This window comes from Macrotis lagotis, chromosome 1, assembly GCF_037893015.1.
Source record: "Macrotis lagotis isolate mMagLag1 chromosome 1, bilby.v1.9.chrom.fasta, whole genome shotgun sequence".
Lineage (NCBI taxonomy): Eukaryota > Metazoa > Chordata > Mammalia > Peramelemorphia > Peramelidae > Macrotis > Macrotis lagotis.
Window position 1 is genome coordinate 553,500,722 of NC_133658.1, and position 27,775 is coordinate 553,528,496.

A 27,775-nucleotide genomic window follows, 5' to 3' on the forward strand; every position below is an offset into this window, starting at 1 on the left:
ATAATTTTCATGCTTTTAAAAGCCAGAATTCTGTGGAATAATATTTTCATTGTAGACAAGTCCAATTTCCCCTTCATATTTTAAAAACATCCCTAGATATCATATATTTACTGTATTGGTGGTCTGAATTTTATTATTTCTGCATTTTTAATTTTGGGAAGAATCCAATCCTCTGATAACAAAGACTGATGATGGGAACTCCTGATGTGGAAGTTCCTCCTTCTATAACAATAATAGTTTATCTATTGGCTATATTTAGAGAATTGCCTGGTGGTAGCAAAATTTAAACAATTTCCATGTGGTTGTTCACACTACCAATATGTGATAGAATCAGAATTTGAATCCAGGTCTTTCTGATTCCAAGACCTGACTCTTGTTTACTATCCTACCTTTCCTCTTAGATGTTTATAATTGTTACATAAATTCCAATTACAAAATATTTAAAAAATTATTAAAGTTCTATGTATACAACAGTATAGATACTTTAAAATAGCCACAGGAAATAAAAAAATAGACAACTAGTATTAATTTAGGTTTTTCCAGCAAGGTCAAATTAAAATTTTCCAATATGTTTTTAGATACAGAATAAAAGTGAATCATAAACATGATTTGTCATGTGTTCATCATCATTATTTAAAATATGAAATACAAAAAATATTAATTAGATAATTGTCTCAGTATAATGTGATTTTTTTAAAAATATTTTTATTATATTGTGAAATATATAAGTATATTGAAGATGCTTAGAGTGACTATAGTATATATTCTTCTCTAAAAATGCCTCATTTATATGGCAACATCACTGAATAAACTGTTCAAATAAATGATTTTCCTAGATGAATAAAACTGACCTTTTTAAGCACCAAAACTTTTTAAAATGTTTAACCATTTTGTTGGAAATATTTTTAACATATATTATCTGCTCTATCTTCATAAACATGATTCCTAATTGATAGGGATATCATCATAAATTTTGTATCATTAACTGCATTTTAATTGAGTTTAATTCAGAACCCAAAACATCAAAACACATTTACTGATAAAGTAAGGGAAGATATATGTCAATCTTATCGAGGAATTAGACCACATCTTCTTCCTCATAGAGGCATAGAAGTATCTCGCGAGATCTGCAAAGGGTTTTAGATTCTTCCTAGTCAAAATCTGACTTTACAGATGATGATATTGAGGCCCACAGATATAAGGTGAGTTGACCTGAGTAACAGAGGCAACAACATTTACAGCTCACAGCAATTTCTTTTCTGACCCTTTCTTTTAGTAATTAGTTACTATAAGCCCCCAAAATAAACTTAAGCAGTATCACTCTCTTTAACTGATGCTGACAAGAAGACATATAGTGAATTGAATGTAATTCAATCTATCCTACCCTGTGATTTGGAAATAGTTTTTCTGAATTCAGATCATAACTAGAATCTCTGGTTGTCGCATTTTCGGGTGGGGTGGTGGAGTCAGGAAACTCATCATGAGTTCAAACCCTCAGATGTTTAATAAATGAGTGACCCTGGGCAAGTCACTTAATCCTGTCTGCTTCACTTTTTTCATTTGTAAAATGAGTTGGAGAAGGAAATGGCAAATCAATCATTTTCTTTGGCAAGAAAATACAGACATGACTGAAATGATCAAACAATAACCACATTTTTTAGAAAGAAAGATCTTGGATAAACTAGAGTATATTCAGAGCAGAGCCAGGGACTTCCCTCAAACTAGAGAACAAGCTATAATGTTTGTTAAATGAAGTTAGGTTCAAAAGAACTGGGGATGTTTACCAAAAGTAAAAGAAGACTTTAGTAGGCCATGATAGCAATCTTCAGGTAATTGAAAGGCCATCATACAAAAGGAACATAATAATTGTTCACTAGACTCTATAAGATAGAATTAGAAATGAAAGGTGAAAACTGCAGAGAAAGCAAAATTGGACTGAACCTAAGTTCAAATCATCATCATCATCATAGCAAAAAGATTATCCAACAGTAGAATAGATTCAGAAGACAGTGCTCAAATGAACCCAGGTATCATTAATTTGAATAATACTCTTGTTCTCTCATAGCTCCCTAATTGGGGGAGCTAGGAATTCCAAAGTATTGGAGGATCTCTTGATTTTTCTCCTGACCTGGCAGAGATACCAGTTGAGGTTTGTCTATCTGTCATCCCTTATCTTCACTTTTTCATGCATTTCATTAAAGAGATTTATTCTTTTAAAAAAAGTCCTTCATTGCTTATATGCTGCAGCCTGCTCATACCCAACATGAACCTCTCCATTGACCTCTATGCAATATTCATTTTTTTTAAAGTTTCTTAGTATCAGAAGAGTATAGACTGAGAGGTAGAAGAACTTAGAAATTACCTAGTATCACCTTTTAATTTTTACTTTCATGCAATGTTGTTGTAAGTAGTTTTTTAGTCTTATCTGATTATTCATAGATGTTTTGAGATTTCTTGGAATGATTTGCCATTTTTTTTCCCCTCCATTTAATAGATGAGGAAACTGAAAAAGACAAGGTCACACAGCTAGTAAATGTCTTAGGTCACATTTGAGCACAGAAAGATGAGTCTTTCTCACTCAAAGCACAATACTCCATCCACTGTATACCTAATTTCTTAGAGGTTCCCAAATCAAGGTTCTTTAACTATTTTGGCTATTGTAGGAGGTTCCTCTTCAGATATAAATCAAACTAAATGTACTTTGAAATTCTTTCCTACCCTGAGTTTATATGACTCTTTTATTGAATTAAGTTGCTTCCTTCTCTGGTCATCAGGAAATGCAAACCTAAAATGTAACTAATGTAAAAGAAGCAGTATAATGAGACAGTCAAATAAACTTAATGTAATCTAAGGCTACATTGTGATTCATAGCTTCTAGGAGTAATGTTGTGGTATTTGTCCTCTGCTATCATGAGACCTCATCTAAAGTATTATATTAGCTTCTGGACATCACAGTTTAAGGTCATTAATAAACTGGAAGACATACAGAGGAAAGGACTCAAATGGTGAAATACCTTGAGTCCCAAGTCAGTCATATTATGATTGATAAAAAAGGATTGGAGATGTTTAGTACAGAGAAGAGAAAGCTAAGGAAAATATGCTCTATTAAAGCATTTCATGTGAAAGAGAAATTGGATTATTTGGTTCCAGAGCTTAGAAACATGAACAGTGAGTAGAAGTTCCAAAAAGGCCAGTGTCAACTTCATATTGGAGAAAAATTCCTAACAATTAGAACTGTAAAGTTAAATGAGAATCATAAAAGATAATGAATTGCTGATCCTTGATGGTTTTCAAGCAGAGGTTAGATGACTATTTGCCAGGCCTATTGAAGACAGTATTCATTTCAACAATGAATTGGACTAAATGGCTACTAAGGGGTCTCTTCCTAGTCTTACATTCTGTGATTATGAAAAGCAGGAAATACCTTAGTCTTTTAGAATGTTAGACTGTAAAGGCACCTCAGAGGGTATCTAATCCAACTTTTATATGAAGTTTGAATCCCATACACCTTGTTCCCACTAAGGGGTCTTTCAAATTCTGTTTTAAAAATGTCAATTAATGGAAAATTCAGTGTCCTCATGAGACCATTCCACTGTGGACAAATTTAATTATTAGAGATTTGTTTCTTATATGGAGTAGAAATCTACCACCCTGTAAGTTCTCCCCTAGTGGTTCTATTTCTGCCTCTGGAGCCAAGAACAACAAATTGCTCTTCATCAAAATAGACCTTCAGCAATTTGGAAACATTAATCATATCTCCCCTATACCTTATCTTTAATAAAATGTCCCCAATTTCTTTAACCATCTCTCACATGACATGAGTTCTAGGGGGTTTTTTTATCATCCTAGTAATTTCAGTTTAGAAATGTGGAAATAGATCCAAAGTATTGAATTATGAAGTAATGAAAAATATAAATAATGGTAGTGGTCACCATGTAGACTATATAGAAATAGGAAAATGAGAATTTATTAGATATATATGACTTGGCCTAAATTTCCCGTCAACAGAGATAGCTACCTCCTGATACCAGAGCTTTTTAATATTATTCTCTTTCATCCCATACCAATTATCAAAGCATTTATTTTAAATAGATAGATTTTGGAAATAGGGGAGGAGTATTACTGTCTGCTTAGAGTTATTATTTTTTCATTGTAAATTAATTAGCATTAAGGTTTGTAAATCAAAATCAGTATAGTGCAAGGGATAGAGCATTGACATTGGATCCACGAATACCTGGGTTTGAATTCTATCTCAGATACTCACTATCTGTATGATGCTGAGAAAAATCATTTAAACCCTCTGAGCTTCAGCTTCATCATCAGAAAAGGGTGATAATTAGAGTACTTACAATGCTGTAAGGATCAAATGAGGTAATGCCTTTAAGGTATTTTGCAAAACTTAAAGCATTATCTGAGCATTAATAGTTATTAATCAGTATCTTAAGAGTTTACTCATTGTGATAAAGTTTGCTTTCTGACCATAAACAGCAAAGGCTCAGATCTTGAACTTGGTGACTCCATCAAGAGGAGACTAAACTACTGATGTTCAGTCTAAAATAATCTGCAAGATTTTCTCCTTAATTTTATTTTATCCTAGACCAAACTTGTTGAAGAGATAACTGGTGCTATTATTATATGATTTATTAGCAAAAAAAAAGTTAGAGAAATTCTATAACCACACCTTTTACATTAAAAAAGTTTTGCATACTTATTTCTTCAAAAGCCCTGAATATCAAGTATGTCTGATTTTTTAATTTTTGTTATTGTTATGCATGTGAGAAGCTACAATCTTTGAAATGACTCATGAAATGTGGCTTGGGAAGAGTGCATTCTGAGCCTTTGACCTAAGAGAACAAAATCATAGAGCTTTCTACCAAATCCCCTCATGGCATAGCTTCTGTGTGGGATGTCATGTGGGACTCTTGAGGGAGAATGCTAGGGTAATGTAAGCAGCCAGAGAGGCCATGAGAAAGCAATGGCTTGAATTCCCCAAACTCAGATTTTTCTCTTTTCTCCTACATAGCCAAAAGCTTAACTTTGGTTTCTGGTATTTTTATGTACTCTTATTTTGAGCCCCTTGTGTTTGTGAAATAAAATTTCACATAAAGTGTGTTTTCTGGGCACAATTTATTCAAGTTTGAAAGTGCTTCTTGGGATATAAGCAAAGCCATTCATTTCCCCTTTCTTACACAGTAATTTGGTAGAATTGCTTGTCTGGGAATTCTTTCTTTTGTTTCTACAATGGTAGAAAGAAATCACGAGAGAGTAAAATTCATTTGATTGATTGATGAGATTACATTCATACTGTGACAGTGCATAACTCTCCTCATTGCCCTACTGGTTGACCTCCATGGGGAGTCTGAGGGCACCTCAAGCTTGGGATAGACTAAGATCTTAGTCTCTTAACTGAAAGTCAGAATAAATGGGATTTGGATCATATATTTCTTTACCCAAGGAACTGACCAGGAACATAGATAATCCATCGGTAAAATCCTGGGGCTAATAATGTCACTGCCATGGAATTTAATACTGTCATATATCCCCTTGAGGCAGCATGGAACAGCAGAAAGGTACCTGGCTATAGGGTCAGGAAGAGCTAGATCCAAATTGTGCCTTTACCACATCCTTGCTATGTGATCGTAGGCAATTGCCTTGACCTTTCCAGGGTAAAAGCATTCAAGACCACAATTTACAGACAAATTACTTCACTTATCTCAGTGAAGGTAGTTTTCACACTGAGAGTTGTTTATAAGGATGAAATCACAGGAATGGACAAAATAAAAAAAGGACCAACTAGCTACACTAAGAAAAGTTCTAATTTATAATCATCACCATCTGTACTTCACTTTCTTTAGGGCTCTCTTTAGGACTAGCCCTCATTATGAGGCACTAATTACAATGACAGTAATGTTCCTAATAATCATGGCTTATTTGTGGTGTCTAAACACAATGTTACTGTTATCCAGCAATCTCAGTTTCATGGCATTGGTCACAGGGGGAAGCTAGAGAAAGAGAGTTTTAATGGTTCAGCACAAACATACTCATATAGTATTGGTTCTAACATTTTTGTTGTTTATTTTATTGGACTATATAAATTCAGTTACTATGAAATTGCTTTCCACAGAGGGAGAAATCTGTTCTGGTGTTGTTATCTGCTAAACTAAAAGGTACTAGCCTAGGATCCAGGAGGTTTCTGGCTACTACTACTACTAAAATAATATTAACAAGAATAGCAAATACTGTGCTAAGCCTTTTACAATTATTATTTAATTCTCACAACAATGTTGGGAGGCAAGATTTATTAATATCACCATTTTACAGATTAGGGAACCAAGACATCCCTCTTCCAGCCCCCAAACTCACCAGTATTATATGCTTTCTGTTATATTTGAGATTTTCAATATCACTCTTTTCCCCTGCCAAACAGAGAGGAAAAGTGTCTGAAGTTAAATTTGAACTCAGGTCTTCCTGACTCCAGGTCCAATGCTCTGGTCACTGAACAATCCAACTGCCTGGATACTGTAGCTCATTGTATAACTGTGAGAAAATTACTTCACTATTCTGTGACTCAATCTCATCACTGGAAAATGAGAGATATATTCAAAATGATTATGCATTTCTCCTTCAACCTTAACATTATATGAGTCTAAGAATCTTGCAGAAACACACTCCTGACTTTCCATCATTCTTTACCAATGAACCCTAGTCCCTCAGGTGCCTTACTATCCAGTTTCTTCTCTTCTGCTTCAAGGTTGATGAACATCACTGAGGAAAGTCTAGAAAATGAGTTATCTTCAAATATAATTTTATAATAAATAATCTCAGCCAAGCCCTAGATACTGCTCAGTAAATCCTTCCTTCTAACCTTATTGACTCCTCTTTCATTTCTCCCTGTTCTAAACTCTTTTTCTTCTCTTCCCTCATCTTCAGTAGCACTCCACACTCTGAAAAGATTAGTGAGTTATAGTTTTACCTAAAAGACTGAAGCTTTGTGATTTAAGCTTCCTTGACTCCCCTCTTCCAGCCCCTAAACTTATCAGTATCATATACTTTCTGTTACATTTGAGATTTTCAATATCACTCTTTTCCCCTGCCAAAAAAACATGATTAGGAGAGTTTCAGAAAGATTGTATTGAGGCAACTAGGTGGGAGTCAGGAGGACCTGAGTTCACATTCGACCTCAGATACTTAATAATTATCTAGCTATGTGACCTTGGGCGAGTCACTTAACCTCATTGCTTGCAAAAAGCAAAAAACAAAAAAAAAAAAAAACAAAAGAAACAGAAAAGTTGTATTATTTAGATGTAACTATGAGTCATATTTTAAGTTTAATTGTCATCATTAACATTTTTCTCCATAATTTTCTTAAGTATAGACGAGTAACAAAATAATAAATCAAGCCCTTATTTGTGTTATTACCTAATTTAGTGATCATAATGGTTCACACTGACTCCAGAACACCCCTGGTCACAATCTGCATCATCTTGAGCAAGTCACTTAACCTATAGTAAGCAGCCTCAGTTTTATAAACTGTTGAATGGGGGAGGGGACAGGAAGGAATAGATGGTTTGGTTTTCTAACATCAAATATTTTATCTATGTTACCAAATCAAGGAAAAAGTCACAGCAGCAAAGCAACTATCTTCCCAAATTACAAAACCTCATATGTATCTGAATCACAGCGTAATAGACTTAGACCTTGAAAATCTAAATAATGAAAACTGAAAAAGTAATATGATTAGCCAAATTTATACCACTGTTTGTGTCATAGGCAAAATCTGAACCGAAGTTTTTTACTGACTCCAACACCAGTCTTCTATTCCACCATATTGCCTCTCAATTATTCTCTGAAAGCAATCAGAATTTCTACAAAGTTCCATTCAGTCAATCTGTTCCTACAAGTCCATTCTTCTACTTGAAGCCTATTATTCTGTTTTCCTAAATCTGTAACTAAATATATCTTAATAGCTAATATTATATAGTAAATATCAATAAGTAACATAAGTGAAAGCTCTTTGGACTGTTTAAGCTCTAAAAAATAATTTATAGAAATGTAAAGGAATCTGGAGACCAAATTATTTGAGAACTGCTGATGTAGGGTGTTCCCTAAAGTTATCTCTTGGCCTTTTTGAAAAAAATTTTCCTCTACATCTTTCCCATGTGGATATAAGCTTTGTCATCAGAGATTGCTCCATTTCTGTCTCTCAACACTGACATGATCCGAAATGAAAAGTTAAAAAACTCGCAAAAATAAAACCAGGACTGTGAATAATGCTTTAAAAAGTCAACTGGAAGTTGTCATCTTTAGGCAGCCATATATATGGGTCTAAGGCTCAGAAAAAAAAAGTAAGGGTTAGGAGACATCTGCATTAAAGCTGCCATAAAAGTCAATTGAACGATAGATGAAGTTGTAAGAGTGTATGGGATTTCATGTAATTAATTTCAATTCAACAGGCATTTATGTACCTACTGTTTGTTTGTGAGGCACTATATTAATGCTTCAAAAAAGGCAAAAAAAAAAGATTTGCCACAAGAACCTACAAGCCAGAGATTCTTCATTGATTTTGTTGCAATGGACCCCTTCAGCAGTCTGATGTAGCCTCTGAACTTCTTCCCAGAATAGGGTTTTATAATGCATAATACCAATTATATTGAAATGTAGTATTTTTAGGGAAAAAGCAAATTCAAAGTTCCAGGTTAAAAACCCTAGTAACAGATAAGAAGCATACCAAAATATCAGCAATTCCAAGCAAGGTCCAGTAAATATTTGTCTGAATGTTAATATTTTACTAACCTTTTGCTTAGTTTTTAGTTTTCATAGTTAAATCTTGATTTATGAAAATTAAGTATACATAATTACATCCTAGAATAAGAAAAAAAGTGAGTTGTTCAAGAGAGGTGCAGCCAGGCAAGGTCTCGAATCTCTAATGTTGCATAAAAAAAGAAGTCAATGGCTTATGAATCCAAATTACTTACTTCTATACACACAAACTTGGAGTCAGCCACTACCCTCTGAGCTCGGCTTTCACTAGAAGAAATAAGGGCATTGACTTAAAGATGACCTGAGACATCAATCAGTCCAAGACATTGCCTCTTGATCAGACTGGATTTAAACTATTTCAGGATCAGGGATATTAAGCTTTTCATAGAGTAATGAATCTGACCAAAAGTAAAGTTGGAAAAAAGTAAGAAAAATTTTGAAATGCTAGATGGTACAATAAATTCATAAAGCTGAAACAGAAATGAAAGTGCTTAGGCAATAGATGTCTAAGGAGAAAAATTGACGGTCAGTGGAAAGTCTCTTATTGTTAGTTAAATTCATTTCCCTTAGTTGTCAAATTAGAGGGGTAGGAGGAGGAATGGGGGGGAAACCATCTATTAAGTGTACTGTGTGTGCCAGGCACTCTATACTAAGTAATTCACAATATATTATTTCATTTGATAAGACAATAGTCTACTCGTTTGATTGAATAACTAATATTAATGATGCTAAATGTCTCAAATTCTTCATGTGATTTGCAGTTCACTATTGTATTTTAAATGTTAATTCCAGTAATAAAGACAATTATACAATTTAATAGAATCAGAGAACTGGTGTTAAGAAGAAAGTCTGATAAAGATATTATTAGACTACATAAATTAGCATTGAATTGGTTGTGATTGAATTTGCCTAAGTACTAAATTGAAATCAAAAGAAAAAAATTATAAATAATTTCAAAATTTATTGTGTTAAATAATTAATTGTTCCTCCAACTCTTCAAGAGCATTTTTTTAAAAAAGTGATTTTTATCCTGACCATTCTGATTTTTTTGCAAATATAAATTGTCTAAGATGGAGAATTCCTTCTATATCTCATGAGACAGCCTCCCTTTTGAGAAGTCTCATTATAATGATAGCTTATGAGAGAAACACTAGTCCAATTTGTTGAATGAAGACACTAATATTGAACCAATTATTTCTAAAGCCTTACTTGAATTTTCAAAGATATATTCCTATACAGTGAATTCTTGTACTTTGACACTTTAGGAGATGGTTGTAATACTTAAACTTGACATATAAATCATTAAAGTTTTAAGTTATGCTATGAAGTAAATTATTAGATAATGTATTTTCTGTGCTCCAGTGGACATGTAAGTCATTTCAATAAACTTAATATTATATTTAAATACAGTTCAGTGATTTTTCCCATTAAAAAATGGAGGATAGAGAGATGTAATATTGTAAGGGAGCCAGCAGATGGCATTATAAAGCCCATTTTTATCATATCACGTTGTGCCCTTGGGTCATGGACAAATGTTTTTAATATAATAAGGAAGGAAGAGTCATTAAGTGAGATTTTAAACAATGCCACCTGCTAGAAGTGGATTCTCACCTTCAACATCACAATGAACACTGTAAGCCTCAAAATGTATTGTGTTTGCATGGTTAATTGACTAAGCAACAAGACCAAAATGTATACCTTCAAGCTCAAATCCCATTAGACATTGGACTTTTGCTAAAGTCAGCTCTAAAGAGTTAATTAAGTGCCAAGATTTAGTTATTCCAAAAAAAATACAGATGGAATAACTACTGCTTCAGCAAATGGTTTCTATTTATCTTTTAACATTACTTTCAAATTGGGTACCAGAAGGTCTGGCTTTAAAATGAGTAAAATATATTTTGAAAATGAACACATGCATTTCAAAAAAGTTAGGTTATTTTTAACTGTAAATTATTCTTTGCTATCTCTCTGAACAGAGCATGAGCCATTTTTACTTTTTTTGCATACTAGGATTCAAAATAGAGTACCTCCAGAATTGTGCAGGAAAGGAAAGATAGGGTTTTTTGGGGGCACTTTTGCAAGCGTTTTTCATCTATAAACCCTGTGAAGACTAATCATTTTGAGGAGACCAAGAGTTTCTTAGATGTGTAAATATATATATGTACTATGGAATTTGGGGGGATAGGGAAGGGTCCAATATTGTAAAAACAAAATTGTAATAGCAAAAAAAATTTTGGTAAATATTACTTCTATTCCAGTCTGTCCTAATTATGGAGAACAACCACATTTGTGTTTTTTTCCAATTCAGGAATGATGGGGAACGAGATTATAATAATTACATAAAAATTTTATATAAAATAGTTACATATAAAAAGACATATAAAAGATATAATTGTTGCATATAATTTTTTTATTTAAAGGCAAGCAACCAAATATTTTTAAATTCTGAATTTATGTAATAGAGACTTTTTCAGAAATGCTCACTACCTGATTTAATTTTCCTCACTTTGACTTGTTGTCCCTTCTCCTCATATTTAAAAGACATTCTATGATTGAATGTTAAACTGAAGCAATAATGATTTTCTTTCCATTGCTGATAAAATTACTGGAAAATTTATTCCAAATTCTGCCACTATCTAGATGTTTGACCTCAAGCAAATCCTATTAATATCTTAGCACCTCAGCACCTTAGCACCTTAGCACATCATCAATATTGTGAAGAGGTTAGACTAGATGACCCCAATATTTCATTCTGCTCCAAATTCTATGAATAATCACCAATTCTATTCAACAGGCATTTGTATAGGGCCTATGGTTTGCAAGATTTTAGGTTTGATGTATTATGATATATGTGTGTATATGAGTGTAAATGTGTGTGTCAATATATGTATTATTCATGTAATGAGTGTGTATAATCACCCCCTTGAGGTTTTAGTCAATGCTAAAACTAATAAAATGCAAAGAAGATGCTAATCTGCTTTGGTAGAGGGAATTTTGTCACCTCACAGTACTCTGTTTTTTTAAGGCATTCAAGTTAAGTGACTTTCCCAGAATCACACAACTAAGAAGTGTCTGAGTTCACATTTGAACTCAGGTCCTCCTGACTCCAGGGTCAGTGCTCTTATCCAATATGCAATCTTTAAGGCCTCTCTATACTAATTATAAAAAAGATCTAATTATTATTTTCTGTATTCCAGATAAAAATGGATGTGGTGAAAAGAAAAAACTTTTAGAGAATTTTTTTTTTAAATTGCAAAATTAGCACTGTTACAAATTGATATTCCTAAAGCCCTATCAATCTCTTGATCAAAAACCAACACTGATGATTTAAAGCAAAAGATAAAAAAATTTGTCCTTGGCCCCAGGGAACTACATTCTAATGGGGGAGACAATATATACATAAATGCATAAAGACAAGAATGTACAGAATAGATAACAAATAATCTTATAGGGGAAGAAACTAGGCACTGTGGAAAGCAAGGGAGACATCCTAAATGAGAGAGTGTTAGAGCAGAATCTTGAAAGAAGCCAAGAACTCCAAAATGTAGAGGTGAGGAATGGTTCCATTCTAGTGCAATGGCACAGTGATAGGAGATCCAGCAAGCAGATCACTATGACTGGTCTACAGAGTGCCTGGAAAGGAGTAATGTGTAAAACTTGGCTAATCAGAGTATGAGTCTTGAAATGATAATACTAATAAGGAGTTCATTTCAGTACTTCCTGAAGTAGGAGATGAGGACCTGAACTAAGGGGGACATGCTCAACAAGATAAGATATATTCTTTGAAAAATACCCAAATATCTTAAGTGCTTAAGAGGACAAATAATGAGAATTTAGAAGAAATGATGATTTCTGGAGGTGAGGAGAGTTAAAAAAGAGAGAGGCTATCAGAAATAGAGGTGTTTTTTTAAGTCATACTGAAAATTGGTTAGATTTCAAAAGATTTTGATTAGTCCTGGGGCTGGAAGAAGGAAGAATTCTAAACTTGGATAATAAGATGAAAAAATATTAAAAAGAGAGAGAGAAATATGGTTAAAACTTAGAGAAATAGATGTCTGTGGTAAAAAAAATTCCTTTGTTATGCATATACATAGGATGAAAATACTCTTCTACAAATTATTATAGATTATAACTTTAAACTGGTACCTGGAAGACTAGATGATCAAAGTGAACTTTAGAAATTACTATTAGAATTAATGAGTAATAAGGATATTCATAGAGAAGCATGTACTAATTATATCCTTGCTGCAAACAAACCAGGATGTGGTGAAAAAAATCTTTTGGAGAAATTTTTTAAAATCACAAAATTAGCACTGTTACAAATTGATAATTCTAAAGCACAGGTTTGACCTTATCAGTCTCTTGATCAAAACTATTTTTTGGCTCTTTATAGAGTATAATCTAGTATTGTCTCTCCAAATATGACTTAACCTAACACCAATTTCATATTATCTGTTTTCAGTTTGGACTACAAATTGAAGTGATAGCTAACAATGAAGGGTGAGGTAGAAGAATTGCCAACTAGAAAAGCAATGCAATTTGAAGGTAGATGATAAAGGATCAAATAACTGTACATCAGTAGTCTCTCTGTAGGTATTACTGCATTTTAACTCAACACAATACAGGATGATATTGCAGTTTTGGTAATATTAATAAGGTTTTCAAAGAAATGTTAATGTACTTTGAATATATGGTTTAAGAAAACTGTATTATTTGTTTTTGGAAAGATTTTCTTTGAAAATATTTAAAATGAGTGTTGATAATAAGAGAAAATGATATGCTTGTCCAGAACATCTAATTCTCCAATGATTCTGGATAAATGAGATGTCATTTAATATATGTGCATTTCCATATTATCCTGGTTAGGCATAACTTAAATTCATTTGATGATGTTTTATATAATCCCCAGCACCCAATTCAAAATAGAGCAACAAGAAGTGTTTTTGTTTCTTTGAGAATAATTTTTAATTTATTTTTCATTTCTATTTTCAGTTCCAAATTGTCTCCCTCCCTTCAGCCCCCCTCTTCACTCATTGAGAAAGAAAGCAGTATGAAATTATAAAATGCTAGACATGCTGAATAAAGCAAGAAAAATAAAGAAGATTAAAAAAAAATATTCAATCTGCTGTCAATTCATCAATTCTTTCTCTCTAGATGTGGATATCACTTTTTCATCATGAATCCTTTGGAATTGTCATGGCTCTTCACTCAAAAGTTTCTAAGTCTTACACAGTGGATTATCATTACAATATTGCTGTTACTATGTACAATGTACTCCTTCCTGGTTTTGCTCACTTCAGTTTGTTTCAGTTCATATAAATCTCCCAAGTTTCTCTGAAACTTTCCTTTTGTCATTCAAGAAACATTTATTGAGGCCCTACTATGTGGGAAGTCACTGTGCTAGGCATCTGAGACGTGACAGCTAAAGTAAAATGGTTCCCCTCCTCAATTAGTTTAATATTTACTTGGGGAAATACATACTCAAATAAGTAAATCTAAAGTAATTGGGGATGGCAGAGGACAGAGCACTAGGAATTGAGAGATCATGTATAGAAAATTGAGCGAAACCTTGAAGGAAGAAAGTAATTCCTAAAGATAGAAATAAAGAGAAAGAACATCTCAAGCATGAGAAACAGTCCATGCAAAGGCAAGAAGGCAGTACACAAAGTACAGTGTACAATGAGTACTCTTTGTAGTGACCATACTAGTTTAAAGCTGTCATTAAATATTTTTATTTCAATTTAAAGGCATCTTTGTGGCTGACAAAGCAGTGATCTAGAGATGTGATGTTAAAAAAACTCAGGAATACAAATTATTTTAAAATATGTACATTATTTCATGTGTAAATCATAAAATATTCTGGCTGAACCAAAGTGTTTTCCTTCAGACTGTACTTTTAATTATACTGTCATAAATTTTACTGAATTGTTTGAACCTTTCTTTTCCCTCCTTTAACCTTTTAAAACCACCCTAATACTGTTTCAATACAAGAGTAGTATACCAATCCAGATTTTATATCACTGAAATATTATTTTATTTTCATAAATAAGGCTGGAGGAGCAGGGTTTCAGCCTGAAATTAAATGTTACACTTTAAATTTTGATTTGCAAGACTATTTATATAGATACATATGTCTTGTCCTGCAGGGCACTTTTGAATAAATATGTCATTAGTTATTCATTCATGTTTTCTGAGTGAATCATTTCTACTCACAGGATTTATCATATAATAAGGAATTGATGTTTTGTTCTTCCTTCTTAAAGAAGACCATGACATCAGGGAGGTGATACCATGACAAGCACATGAATTCGATTTCAGTGAGGTACTGCTTTGCTAAATCACCAGCCTCACTTTCTCCTCCAGAGCCATCAGGGTTCACTGGCTAGATATGAATCAGGATGATTGGAGATGACACTGGATAGGAGGCAATCGGATTAAGTGACATGCCACACAGCTACTGTGTATGAAGTATCTGAGACAGGATACCAACTCCCAATCTCCTGACTCCAAGTCCAGTGTTCCATCCTCTGCACAATGTAGCTGCCCATAATAAGGAATAGGTGAAGTAGACAGATGGAGGGTCATAATAGAGCTTTAAGACTTCAAAAAAATTTTGTCTATTCAAAAATTTAACATCTTTCTAGTCAACTAGCATTTAATATACATCTACAATGTGCAAGGCACTATGGGAAGTTAGAGGGATATAAAAAAGGACAAAAAATAGTCCCTGTTCTCAAGGAGATAACAGTCAAATGCAAGAGACAACATACAAACAACTATATGGAAACAAACTATAAGAGAAACAGGAAATAATGAAAAAAAGAAGTCTATAGAATTAAGAGGATTGGGGAAGATTTCCTTTAGAAAAATGGGATTTTAGTTAGAACTTAAAGGAAGCCAGGGAGGCTGGTAGGTAGAGATGAAGATGGAGAGTTTTCTAGGCATGGGGAGAAAATGCCCAGAACCAAGAGATGGAATGTTTTATTTGTGAAGGAATCGAGAGGCCAATGTGACTGAATCAAAGAGACAGGGAAAAAGATACCAGAATCCTAAAAAGGAAGGATGGACTAAGTTAAGAAGGGCTTGGAATGCCAAAAGGAGGAGTTTGTCATTTGATTCTGGAGGTAATAGGGAACCAGTTGAGTTTATAAAGTGTGAGAGGTAACAAGATCAAACTTGTGCTTTAGGAAAACCGCTCTACTGGCTGAGTAAAGGATGGATTGAAGTGGAAAGAGAAAGGAGGTAGGAAGACCCACCACCAGCCGGCTATTTCAATAATCCAGGCATGATGTTACTAGGGTCTCCACAACAGGGTGGTGGGAGTGTCAGAATCCTATAAGACTTTAGCTAAAATATATATACTCAGTCAGGCATCTGGGTAAATGCCTATCTGGATTTAGAGGAGGTCAAGGTTGATGAATCATTTGGGCTTGAACATCTCTGGGGTTAATAGTGATCTAGATTCTTCATCAATACTGTGAGCTCCTGAAAGCTGGGGTCTACCAAGCTGTCTAAAGAGAGATGAACTAGCCCACATCATAGCAGAGCAGATCAAGGTTTGCATGCAAATAAACATTGGAATTAACTGTTTAACCAGCCCTATACAATCATGTCTTTTGGGAAAGAGACACAGCCCCCCCAAAAAAAAATTAATTAAATTAAAATTGCATTCTGATTAAGTCACAATGACACTCAGAAATGAAGTGTGACATTTTTCATCATCCGTAATCTATACCTAACAATTAGCTACAGACTAAGAAAATTAATAAGAAAGATAAATTCCCTACAAAGTAACTATGCACAGAATGATACAAACTTTAAATAACTTATACATTCTCAGGACATCTGAACAGGTTGATTACTGCTGTTGCAAGGAAAAGATAATGAATATAGAAAAGACATTGGGAAGAGAATAAAAGCACGGGAGTGTTTTAAGAATGTGATCTTCCAATTTAGTTCCCTTTAAAAGATCTAAGAGGACAGGCTCTGACCTTTCCTCACCAGTAACAGGAAGAAAAAGAAATGCCAACACCTCTGCAAGAACCGTTGACCTTCTAATAATAAAATACAATCAGTTCATCTGACAAATCATCTCAACACTTGATATGGGGATTCCTAATGAGAAAGAAAATGTAGAATATTTAAAAAATGAAATAATTTGTATAAATGATTTCTCTGATTCCTGGAAGAAAGAACCCATTTATTTACATTCCTCATTCTTCATCATGGTATATTTCTGAAAACTCTTATCTGAGGAAATAGTGTGTCATAAAGGGGTGAAGTATTTATTTCTTTAGTGAGGAGTAGAGGGCAATGATCTTGCTACCAAGAGATTCAGGACAAATCTCTGATTTGAACAGTATGGAAAGATTCTCAGTTTATTAGAAGTATGTCTTGTTCTGGTGACCCTGATCTCTCCCTACCCTTCTAAGTCATTATAGTTAGTAAGTTGTAGCAGGAAATAATTTGCCAAGGGTAACCTGGAAGTCAAGTATAAACCATCCCAAAGATCAAAGACACTGTATCATTTATTAACTAAAATTCACATCATGGTAATATATGCTGAATCAGGAGAGCCCATCTAGGTGTTGCTTGCCAAGATGTCTGGCCCTATGATATGTAAATTCCAGACAAAATCTAGACCTCCAGAACAGCAGAATATCAAAAAGCTGTTGATAACTCTGAGATAATGATTTTGAAATTTTACAATAACTTTGAGAAAAATTTGGATGTTTTGATAGAAGAACTCCAAAGTGGCACAAATAGAAGATGGTTTGTTTAGCCCCCATATGCCCATGCATGTTCACACAGACTTGCGTGCACACGCATGTGTGCACACACACACACACACACACACACACACACACACACACCTATTAAATTTAGATCTCAAATTCCTGGTCTCCTAGCATTCTCCATCAGGTCCACTCTGTCTAGTACTTGCAACTCTAATGAGAAATATTCTCTGCCTCTCTTCCTCCCCATTATTTAAGAATGTGATTTTCCAGTTTAGTTCCCTTTAAACAATCTGAGAGGACAGGTCCTGACCTTTCCTCACTAGTAATAGGTATAAACAGAAATGCCAATACCTCTATAAGAGGTGCCTTCTTTCACCCAATACCTCTATGAGGTACCTTCTTTCACCATCCCATTCCTTGTCCCCATGTCACCTTCTGTGTTTATGTATCATTTTGTCCACTTGTCTCTGTGCTTATTAGAATGTGTTTACTGCCAATGGTGTCTTTTCCAGAAAAATCCAAAGAATTGAGTATGTCTGCACCAATTTCAGAATTTTGTAAATTAATTAAAAATTCAACTACTAAAGTTATTAGCTAATTCCTCAAATACAGAGCTAGAACTTTTGAAGTTTGGCAGTCTATGTACCTAGAGATTGTTTATTTAAAGAAAGTTTTAAACTGTATTCATGAAAATCCATTGATCTTTCTTTTCTTTTATATGATAGAAGAAGTTTCCAAACTCCAACCCTGACAATCTAAAGGAAAGATTCTGTGAAGGTCATTTCTTTCTATCCATCCATTTACTTATATAGTTGTTCTCCAACAACCAGTAGAAAAGTAATGGTCCCATCTTTAGGGAGATTATAATCTAGTTGTTCTGATATAGCATCTCTTAGATGAAATATTTTATTTATAGAAATAGTACTCTAGCCATGAATTAGAAGCAACTTATTCTTTCCCCTGAAGTGTTATTTTCTCTCCCTATAAAGATCTGCCATAGTCAGATCTCTGGGTGAAAAATGTACTGATTTGTTTTTCCTCTTCTCTTCTACTTTCTATATGCAGGACATTCACCATACTGACAAATCTTCAAAAGAGATAAAGACAGAGAGGGAAGGAGATACAAAGAGGAGAGTTTCAATTCTACAAATATTTATTATGCCCTCAATAGACAAAGACATTGATAGGGTTATGAAAAATAAGTAAGAAGCTTAAGCTACCATCTAAAGATTTTGGGATGTAAATGAATTTGCTTTCACATGAACTATTCATGTGAAATCTGGGTCCAATTTTAACAGTATTTTAATTAATAGTAATAATAACTGAATATTTCCCCCCAAACAATATCTTTTAGAATGTTTAATAGTAAGTAGCAGAGTATTGTCTTATTCAATTCCTTTTAGCTCTTCTGCCCACCCCTCTGATGGCATTTTTCATAAGTGAAGTGGATCAAGAAAGTTGGAAGATGGAAGAAACTAAGGTTGAGTGGAAAACCTTTGTCAGTTGAGTATATTTGACAAAGTAATTTTTTTTAGGTTTTTGCAAGGAAAATAGGGTTAAGTGGCTTGCCCAAGGTCACACAGCTAGGTAATTATTAAGTGTCTGAGGCCAGATTTGAACTCAGGTACTCCTGACTCTAGGGCCGGTGCTTTGTCCACTGCACCACTTAGCCGCCCCTTGACAAAGTAATAGCCGCCCCTTGACTAAGTAATAATAAAAGCAGCATGCTTACCTGCTTGTAGCATATTCTGCTCTAGTGAGGTCAAATTGATAAGATATGAATGAGAGAAAACAAGAAAATGAAACTAAACAAAGAGCTCATAAGAGTATTGCCTGAATAACTTAAATCCTATAATTGGAAGGCACTAATATTGCCTTCCAGACATATTCATTCTAAAAAAGGGGGTTAATAACAAGATTTATCCAGAGTAGATGCATGTTAATTCTAAAAGGAAACCTTAGTAGCTAGGAGGTCTAGAAAGGCCTTCTGCAGAGTGGAGCTTTGAGCTGAGTTTTGAAGAAATCCAAAGGAACTAAGATGTAGAGATAAGGAAACAGAACAATCCAGACATGAAGAACAGCAAGTGGGAAGGCAAGGAGTAAGGAGGTTCAGAAAGAGTTCCATGTAGTTGGACTGTAGAGTGCATTGAAGGAAGTAAACTGTAAGAAAGCTAGAAGGGTAGGAAAACAATGGGTTAAGAAGAGTTTTAAATGTGAAACAGGAATTTATATATGGTCCTATAGGTAAAAACTGGAAGTCATTGAGCCAAGGGATGATATGATAAGCTCTACTCTAGAAAAAAATCACCTTGGCAAATGAGTAGAAGGATTGAGGTGGAGAGAAATGTGCCATCGTGTTGAAAGATTCATAATAGCATCATATAAATTAACAAAACTGGCAATCAAAGTTAATGTCCCATAGTAGAAAAATGGTTTTAAAATGTGGTACATTAATGGATAACAACAATGTCCTCGATGTTGAAAAAAATGAATAATAGAAAGAAATCTAGAAAAAGCAAAATTTTATAAGGAAAAATGAAGGAGAATGAATGGATAAAAGACTCCTAACAGGAACTTGGCATAATGAGGGGGAAATGTTCTATTACATTATATTTTAAAGTTAAGTAATTAAAATTTATAGTTACTAAGCAACCTTAGTTGTCCTAACTTGTTAGTATGGATGTACACTGTTAAATTTCTGAATAAATTATTTACAGAAACAATAAAACTTTTAAATTGCTTTGTTTAAATCTTCAAAGAAAGCTGAGCTACAAACCAAATACCATAAGAGCTTTAGCTAGATTTTTAGGTTTCAATCTGTTAAAACTAAAATTCATATTAGATGCAAGTAATATATTTAAAATGTAGACTATTTATAATTAAATGTCTTTTTTAGCTTTCTCTTTCTTTTCCTCTAGTTCTGTCCTTTCTATCCCAATCAATATGTTTGAGAGAAGGTCCCCCAATAAATATATAACCTCTATTTAGTATGGAGTTTGAAATTGTAATAGTTCATAAGACATACCTTGTACTGGACAGGAAGAAAACATTCCAATACTATAAAATATCTACTACTGATATCTTTAGCAAAATACTTAACCTTCTTTGAATCTCATCTCCTTAACTGGAAAAGGGGAAAGAATAATATTTTACCAACTACGAAACTTAAAAGAAGGATCAATGAGATTATCTCTGTGAAGCACCTTGAAATGGTAAATAAATCCTGAGAAATGCAAAGAATTTGTTTATACCTTTTCTATAAATTTGATCCAGTTCAATCATTCCAAATGCATCAACTACTCTCTTTGTAATCAGAGGAATTCGAGGTCTAGCATGGTAGAGCAGAAAAAACAGTTGAACTAAGAATTGGTCTATCTATAAAATGCAGAGGTTGGCCTGCTTGAGCTCTGAGTTCCCTTTCTTCTCTATGTCTGTGATTTTAGAATTCCAATGACTCCTACTAACTTTATGTCCTTGGTAAGCTATTTCACCTTCCTGAGTCACAGCCTCCTCATTTGTAAAATGGAAATGATACTGTATTCCCTAAATACATAGCAGGGAGATCTGTGAGAGACCTGTATTCTTTAAATTACATTTATATATATATATATATATATATATATATATATATATATATATATATATATTATATATATTATACATATATATATATATATACTTTGATACATATATTCTTTATATATATTATTATATATAAATTATATATATATATTCTTTAAATTATAAATACTTTACATATGTACGCATTTTTGTTGTTGTCTAATCATTTTTCAGTCACACACAACTCTTTGTGATCCCTGTGGCAGTTTTCTTGGCAAAGATACTGGAGTGGTTTGCCATAGTCTTCTCCAGCTCATTTTATAGCTGAGGAAATAAGGCTAACTTGCTCAGAGCCACATAGCTAATAAGTGTCTGCGGTCAGATTTGAACTCAGGAAGAATAGTCTTCCTGACTTCAGACTTGACATTCTATCCACTGTACTATCTAGCCCTGGAATTTTGCAAAAAAGGAAATAAATGCATATGACCACTCTAAGGTGACCAGAGCAATTAGAGTACTGTACAGTAGTGGTGTCAGCCTCAAATGGAAATGGGAGCCTCCTAAACCATACACAAAAGATCTACATACAATATTAACACTCTATTGTGTTTTTATTTATTTTGTTAAGTACTTCCCAGTCAGATTTTAACCTGGTTTGGGAGTGTTAGAGGCTAGTTTGTGGCAGCATATTTGACACTTGTGCTATAGAATGCAGCAAAGGTCTCTTTAATTATAAAGCTTTTTCAGATGTGCTCAGAGCTAAGGCATTACTGAACTTCTTCAGGGAATTGTTTGATGTGGAAGAAGTGAAAAGAATAAATATGGAAAACTGTCAGACCCCTCCTGAAAAAGATATGTTCAATTATAATATGGCAACAATGTATTTTCTTTACCCTTATGAAGCACTCACCTATTTATCCCATCTCTTAGTCTCCCTCTTCCCAGATGCCTCTCTTACACTTAGTCCTCTAATCCTTCTTTTTTCTTTCTTTCTTTCAATAGCTTCCCTAACTCCCCTTTCCACTTATTCAGCCTGAGGAAAATCCTATTGCTTGGCACCTTTGCACAGTATAATACTACTGTCAGCCAAAATAACACTAGATCCTGTGTGCCCAAAGGACAAGTGAGATGCTGTGCTCAGGACAACTATACCTTCTCTCTGCAACTGAACCTAAGGCTGCATTCCAAATCAAGAGCATTGAAGTTGCTGCAAATGAACTTCTTTGATATCTTCTGAACTGTCTCTCCTTAGGAAATGGCCTTTTTTGAGTTGTTGAGGCCAAATAATTTCATCACCTATTGGCCAATTGTCTTGGCATGAGTTTCTCAACTCAACTAAATAGCAAACAGTCAGTCTATAGCCTTTTGTGATATAGAAGAATGTGCCAGTTTTTACTCAGGTGGAATAATCTTCAAGAATTCAAATGTCACCTGAATGATCTAATCAAGTATTGGAAAAAGACTTTAGCTAAAATAAGTAAATCTGATCATATTGGAGTTGAAGTCAGGTGAAAAGCCTTTTCCCAAAGGCTCCAAATACTGTGATAGTAGTAGCTAAGACACTATCAAGATGTGTTCATTATAATACAGAAACTCACATTGATACAAATCAATTTAACATAGACTTAACAGTCAGATTGATAGGAAGAACTGATCTGTTCCCAGAATGTACTAAGCCTTCATTTTTCATTTTCATATGTATGAAGAGAGGAAGGAGGTAAGAAAGTGAATGGGGAAAGCACTTTCATTTAAGATTAGTGGATTTTCAGCAATCATTCAGAAAAAGCTGCAAATTCTGTTTCTCCACCATGACCTTCATCCTCTTTTGAACTTGGCATCCTTGTCTCCACAGGCCTCATCTGGACATGTACCCTCTCATTTGCCATTTTCAAATTCTACTAAAATAGCAACACTTTCACCAAAGGGCAGCACTTTGACATGCGTTGATGTTAAGTACCTTAACAGGGCAAAGAGTGAGGTAGAAAGTATAAATGTGAGGGAAGGATTCTGAAATTTTATTATTAAGAGACAAGGTCTACAATAGGGCTAATTACTTATTGACCTTGGTACAGTGAAAAATTCAAGTTGAAAAGTCAAAATATTTTTACAAGATATTTAGATAAAAGTAAAGAAGAAACAATGAATAGAATTGAAAATTAGCTCTCCAACATAGGGGAAAAGAATTAAATAGGTTTTATCCTCTCTTTCTTCAAAGTAATAATTTTTTCTAACTATTTTGAGTAGCTGAAACTTTCTTCTACTGTATTTGTAAAGACCACACTGGTAAAGAAAAGAAAGTTATATAGTATTTTAATATAAAAGTATTCTTATAAAATATTCTTCCCACTTAAATCCAGAAAAACTCCAAGTTGAGGAGATTCCCCTTACCAATTTTTTTTTTATTATTGACAATAATGAATCATTCTTGACAGGAAAAAAGAATTTAAAATATGTCACAGAATATATTGGAAAATAGAACTTATTTCTCTCCAGGTACTAGAAAACAGGAATTTTCAGTTTTCAGAAGCACAAACCAGAAGGGAAAGTAACTTGAAAGCCTTTTCTCTACTACCTTTGAAACTCGATGTAATTCAAAATTTACCACCAATGAATTTTACAAGAAGCTGAGAGAGAATAATACTTACATCCTTTCCAGGGGAAATCCCTTTACTGCACATTTGTCCCTGGCATGATATGCCACAGTTCTTTAGAGGAAACAGAAGCAAGTATACATAAACTAAGTTGACACCTTCTTATGCTGCTGCCTGCTTTAGGTATCAGCATGGACCTGGGATCTAATTGACAGGCAGCCCCATCTGTCCTACTAGTCCTCCATGATGACCTCTGGATACTGGAATTTTCAGCTTTGAATTTGATAAGGGGAGAGAATGTGGTGTTGTTACTTTTCTTTTTTAATGTTTCTCAGATACAATATTACTTTCCCTAAACTTGATGGCCTTATTTTCTTCTAGCACTCACTAGCCCAGAGATGATGCTTGAAGTAATATTCTGTCTAGATCAGGAGGCACTGCAGCTGCTTACCTGGGGCACATAGGTCAGGGTCTATCAGGACAATATAAAAATGCTGTTTGGATAATTCGTGTATATCCATTTTCTTCCCAAGCTATACCCAATAGAGTTCCTTTTTTCGCAGTAACTGTTCAAAATATCATTGCTGTGCATTGCCCTGCCAAACAAACTGAAATTCGAAGCACTGATGGAGTGGGGAATTCTTCCAGAAATTAAATGTGAGAACATTAGGGAGTCCTGATCTCAAGACCAAAAGGAAGATTGGATTGCAATTTAATTTGTCTTAAACTTGATACCTCATTACTGCCATATTCCGCTTGTCAGCCTGCCAAATTTGGTTTCTTATCTGTTTGTTTATTAGCACAGTACATCATTACCTATCTTGCTGCTAACAGAAAAGAATTAAACTCTAGCTATTAGCTTCATGGCATCAATGAAGATTCAAAAGAAGCTTCCCAAAGTTGCCATCCACATATCAGTGATTTGTCCCTGGAGGACAAATGTGCCATTGATGCATCAGTGAAGGCTGACAGTAAATGACGAAAAAAGCACTCTGTGTAATTAAATTTACATGTATGATACAAGTGTAAAATAAAAAAACAAAACATCATTCAGCTTGATATTTTAAATTTTTTCAGTCCCCTTGCTTTTTTGTCCTTTGGCTTAGTATTTTCCCCTCCTTTTTTAACCTGGTTTTATCCCAAAATAAATACCATTTTGTTTCTCCTATATGTTATATGAACATTAAAATAGTGGTACAGTAAATAGGATGCCATAAAAACAATATTATAAGCAAACTAGGAGATAAAGGAATAGTGTACTTGTCAGATCTATGGAAAGGGAAGCAGTTTATGACCAAGCAAGAGATGGAGAACATGATTTAAAATAAACTAGATAATTTTGACAACATTAAATTGAAAAGCTTTTGCACAGACAAAACCACTGTAACCAAGATTAAAAGAAATGTAATAAATTGGGAAACAATTTATACAACTGTAAAAGGACTCGTTTTTAAAAAACAGAGAACTGAGTCAATTTTTTTAAAAGACAAGCCATTCAACAAACAAACAAACAAACAAACAAAAAAGACAAGCCATTCCCCATCTGAAAAATGGTCAAAGGATATGCAAAGACAATTTACAGATGAGGAAATCAAAGCAATCCATAGTCATATGAAAAATTGCTTTAAATCACTACTTATTAGAGAAATACAAATTAAAGCATCTCTGAGGTACCACCTCACACCTCTCTGACTTGCCAATATGACCAGAAAAAGGACAATGATCATTGTTGGAAGGGATGTGGGAAATCTTGGACACTAATACATTGTTGATGGAGCTGTGAATTCATCCAAACTTTCTGGAGAGCACTTTGGAATTACACCCAAAGGTCAACAAAAATGGCCATATCCTCTGATCCAGCAATACCACTACTGGGCCTATGCCCTGAAGAGATTATGAAAAAGAGTAAAAACATCACTTGTACAAAAATATTCATAGCAGCCCTGGTTGTGGTGGCAAAGAATTGGAAATTAAATAAATGTCCTTCAATTGTGGAATGACTTAAACTGTGATATATGTATGTTTTGGAACACTATTGTGCTATTAGAATCCAGGAGGGCTCTCTGCACTTTGGCTCCTTCGAAGACAGCACAGACTCTCACCTTGCAGGCCCTGTCAGTCTGGCTTTTCCCACTTTTTCCAGACTCTAAATGGTTTCCAGTGCCTGTTGAGGGATAAGGGAGGCCACCATCGCCTAGCAAGTCAGATCCTTAAGAATGGATTTGTTTCCAGGAAAAACACTGTACGCCCAAACAGCAACATGGGGGTGATGTTCAACCTTGAAGGACTCGCTCGTTCCATTAGTGCAACAATTGGGAACAATTTTGGGCTGTCTGCAAAGGAGAATACCATCTGTATCCAGATCAAAAGCCATGGAATTTGAACAAAGTTAAAGAACTATTCCCTTTAATTTAGGAAAAAAAAGATATCTTATTGTCTGATCTTGTTATCTCTTAGACTTTTTGTCTCTTCCTTAAGGATATGATTTCTCTCTCATCACACTCAATTTGGATCAATGTACAACATGGAAACAAAGTAAAGACTGACAGATTGCTTTCCATGGTGGGGGAGGGAAGTAAGATTGGGGGGAAAATTATAAAACTCAAATGATATCTTTAATAAAAATAAATGAATAAATAAAGAATATATTGGTTTCACCGCAATCAATGCTCCCAAAAAGATAGCACCCATTTCTTTGTAACCAGCTGTCACCATATTTTGTGAAAAATGTGTGACTAAAGAAAAATGTGCTGTATGTGGAGCTTCCTGCAAGCATCTGGCTCTCTCTGATAATCTGAAAACTTTAGGAGAAGATGTTTTTTTAAGAGCCTTGTGGAGACAACTTTGAAGTATTTTAGTAACAACTCTCAGATTTGGAGTTTCCATAAGAAACAGATAGATTTGCTGATCACCTTTTATAAACACAGACTTTCTAAGTCAGAAGCCACTATGCAGGAGGTCCAACAAACAGTGGCCAGTCAGGACAAGGAGCTAATAGTCTTAAGGAAGGAAAATGGGGAGCTGAAGATGTTCCTGGCCATCTTGAAGGAGTCACCAAGCCGATGGCAAGGAAACAGGTCTACCACGCCCAGGCCAATAGGCATCACTTCCCTGTCACAATCAGTCACTCCACAACCTAGTTCCTGGCAGAGCAACCAGATGGTCAGTAGATCTTCTTCCTTGGAATCCATTCCATACAGAGTGTCTGGCTTCGGTAGCTTTGGTCAGCAGGGGAACAGAGGCCTGCAGGGAAGAAATATTCCCAGGGAATCTTATACTGACACTCCTTCACCAGTTCCTACCAATAGTCTATCTTATTGGGCTATCTCTGCTTCCTCAGGACCAGGGACTTCTGTCAGGTCTTATCTAGATGGTATTACTGGGAAACAGGTCTCACACCCAGCTGCTCAAGTCAGTGATAGTAGATTAGCACCAGAGACTCCTGTGGCTCTCCAGCTACCTGTCCTATAGCTCCAGATCACCTTCCCCCAGACACCTCAATTACATCAGTCTAGTTTGCCCAACAACAAAGGGAGATGTGATTAGTCGGGGAGAATAAAGCACCAATCATTCCCTGCTCCTGGATCCACCTTTCCCCATCTCCTCATACTGTCCTATATATGTTGCCAGTGAGATCCTGAGAATTAGCTGTGGCTATAGCTAATTCTCAGGATGCTCCCAGGGTATTGAAAAAGATCCCTTAATAAAAAAGAAAGAAAGAAACTAGGAGGGATGGGAATTCAGGAAGGATTTGCAAGAACTGATGCTGAAAGAGATGGGCAGAACCAGAACAACATTGTATACCCTAATAGCAACATGGGGGTGATGGTCAATCTTAATGGACTTGCTTGTTCCATCAATGCAACAGTTGGGCACAATTTGGAGGTATCTGCTATGGAGAATACCATCTGTATCCAAAGAAAGAACTGTGGAGTCTGAACAAAAACCAAAAATGATTACCTTTAATATTAAAAAACCCTTTATCTTATTATGTAATTTTACTATCTCTTATACTTTATATTCTTCCTTAAGGAATGATTTCTCTCTCATCACATTCAACTCAGATCAATGTATACCATGGAAATAATGTAAGGACCAACAGACTGCAATCTGTGGGGGTATGGG

The 27,775-nt window shown here is 34.5% G+C and overlaps 1 protein-coding gene and 1 pseudogene across 1 annotated transcript in view; both read left to right on the top strand.

Moving 5' to 3' along the window:
• The window catches only part of ALCAM (activated leukocyte cell adhesion molecule), a 247,927-nt gene that overhangs the window by 127,408 nt on the left and 92,744 nt on the right, over positions 1-27,775 (top strand). The gene's annotated exons all lie outside the window — the stretch shown is intronic.
• On the top strand, positions 1,177-27,751 carry LOC141507583 (E3 ubiquitin-protein ligase RNF212B-like; annotated as a pseudogene).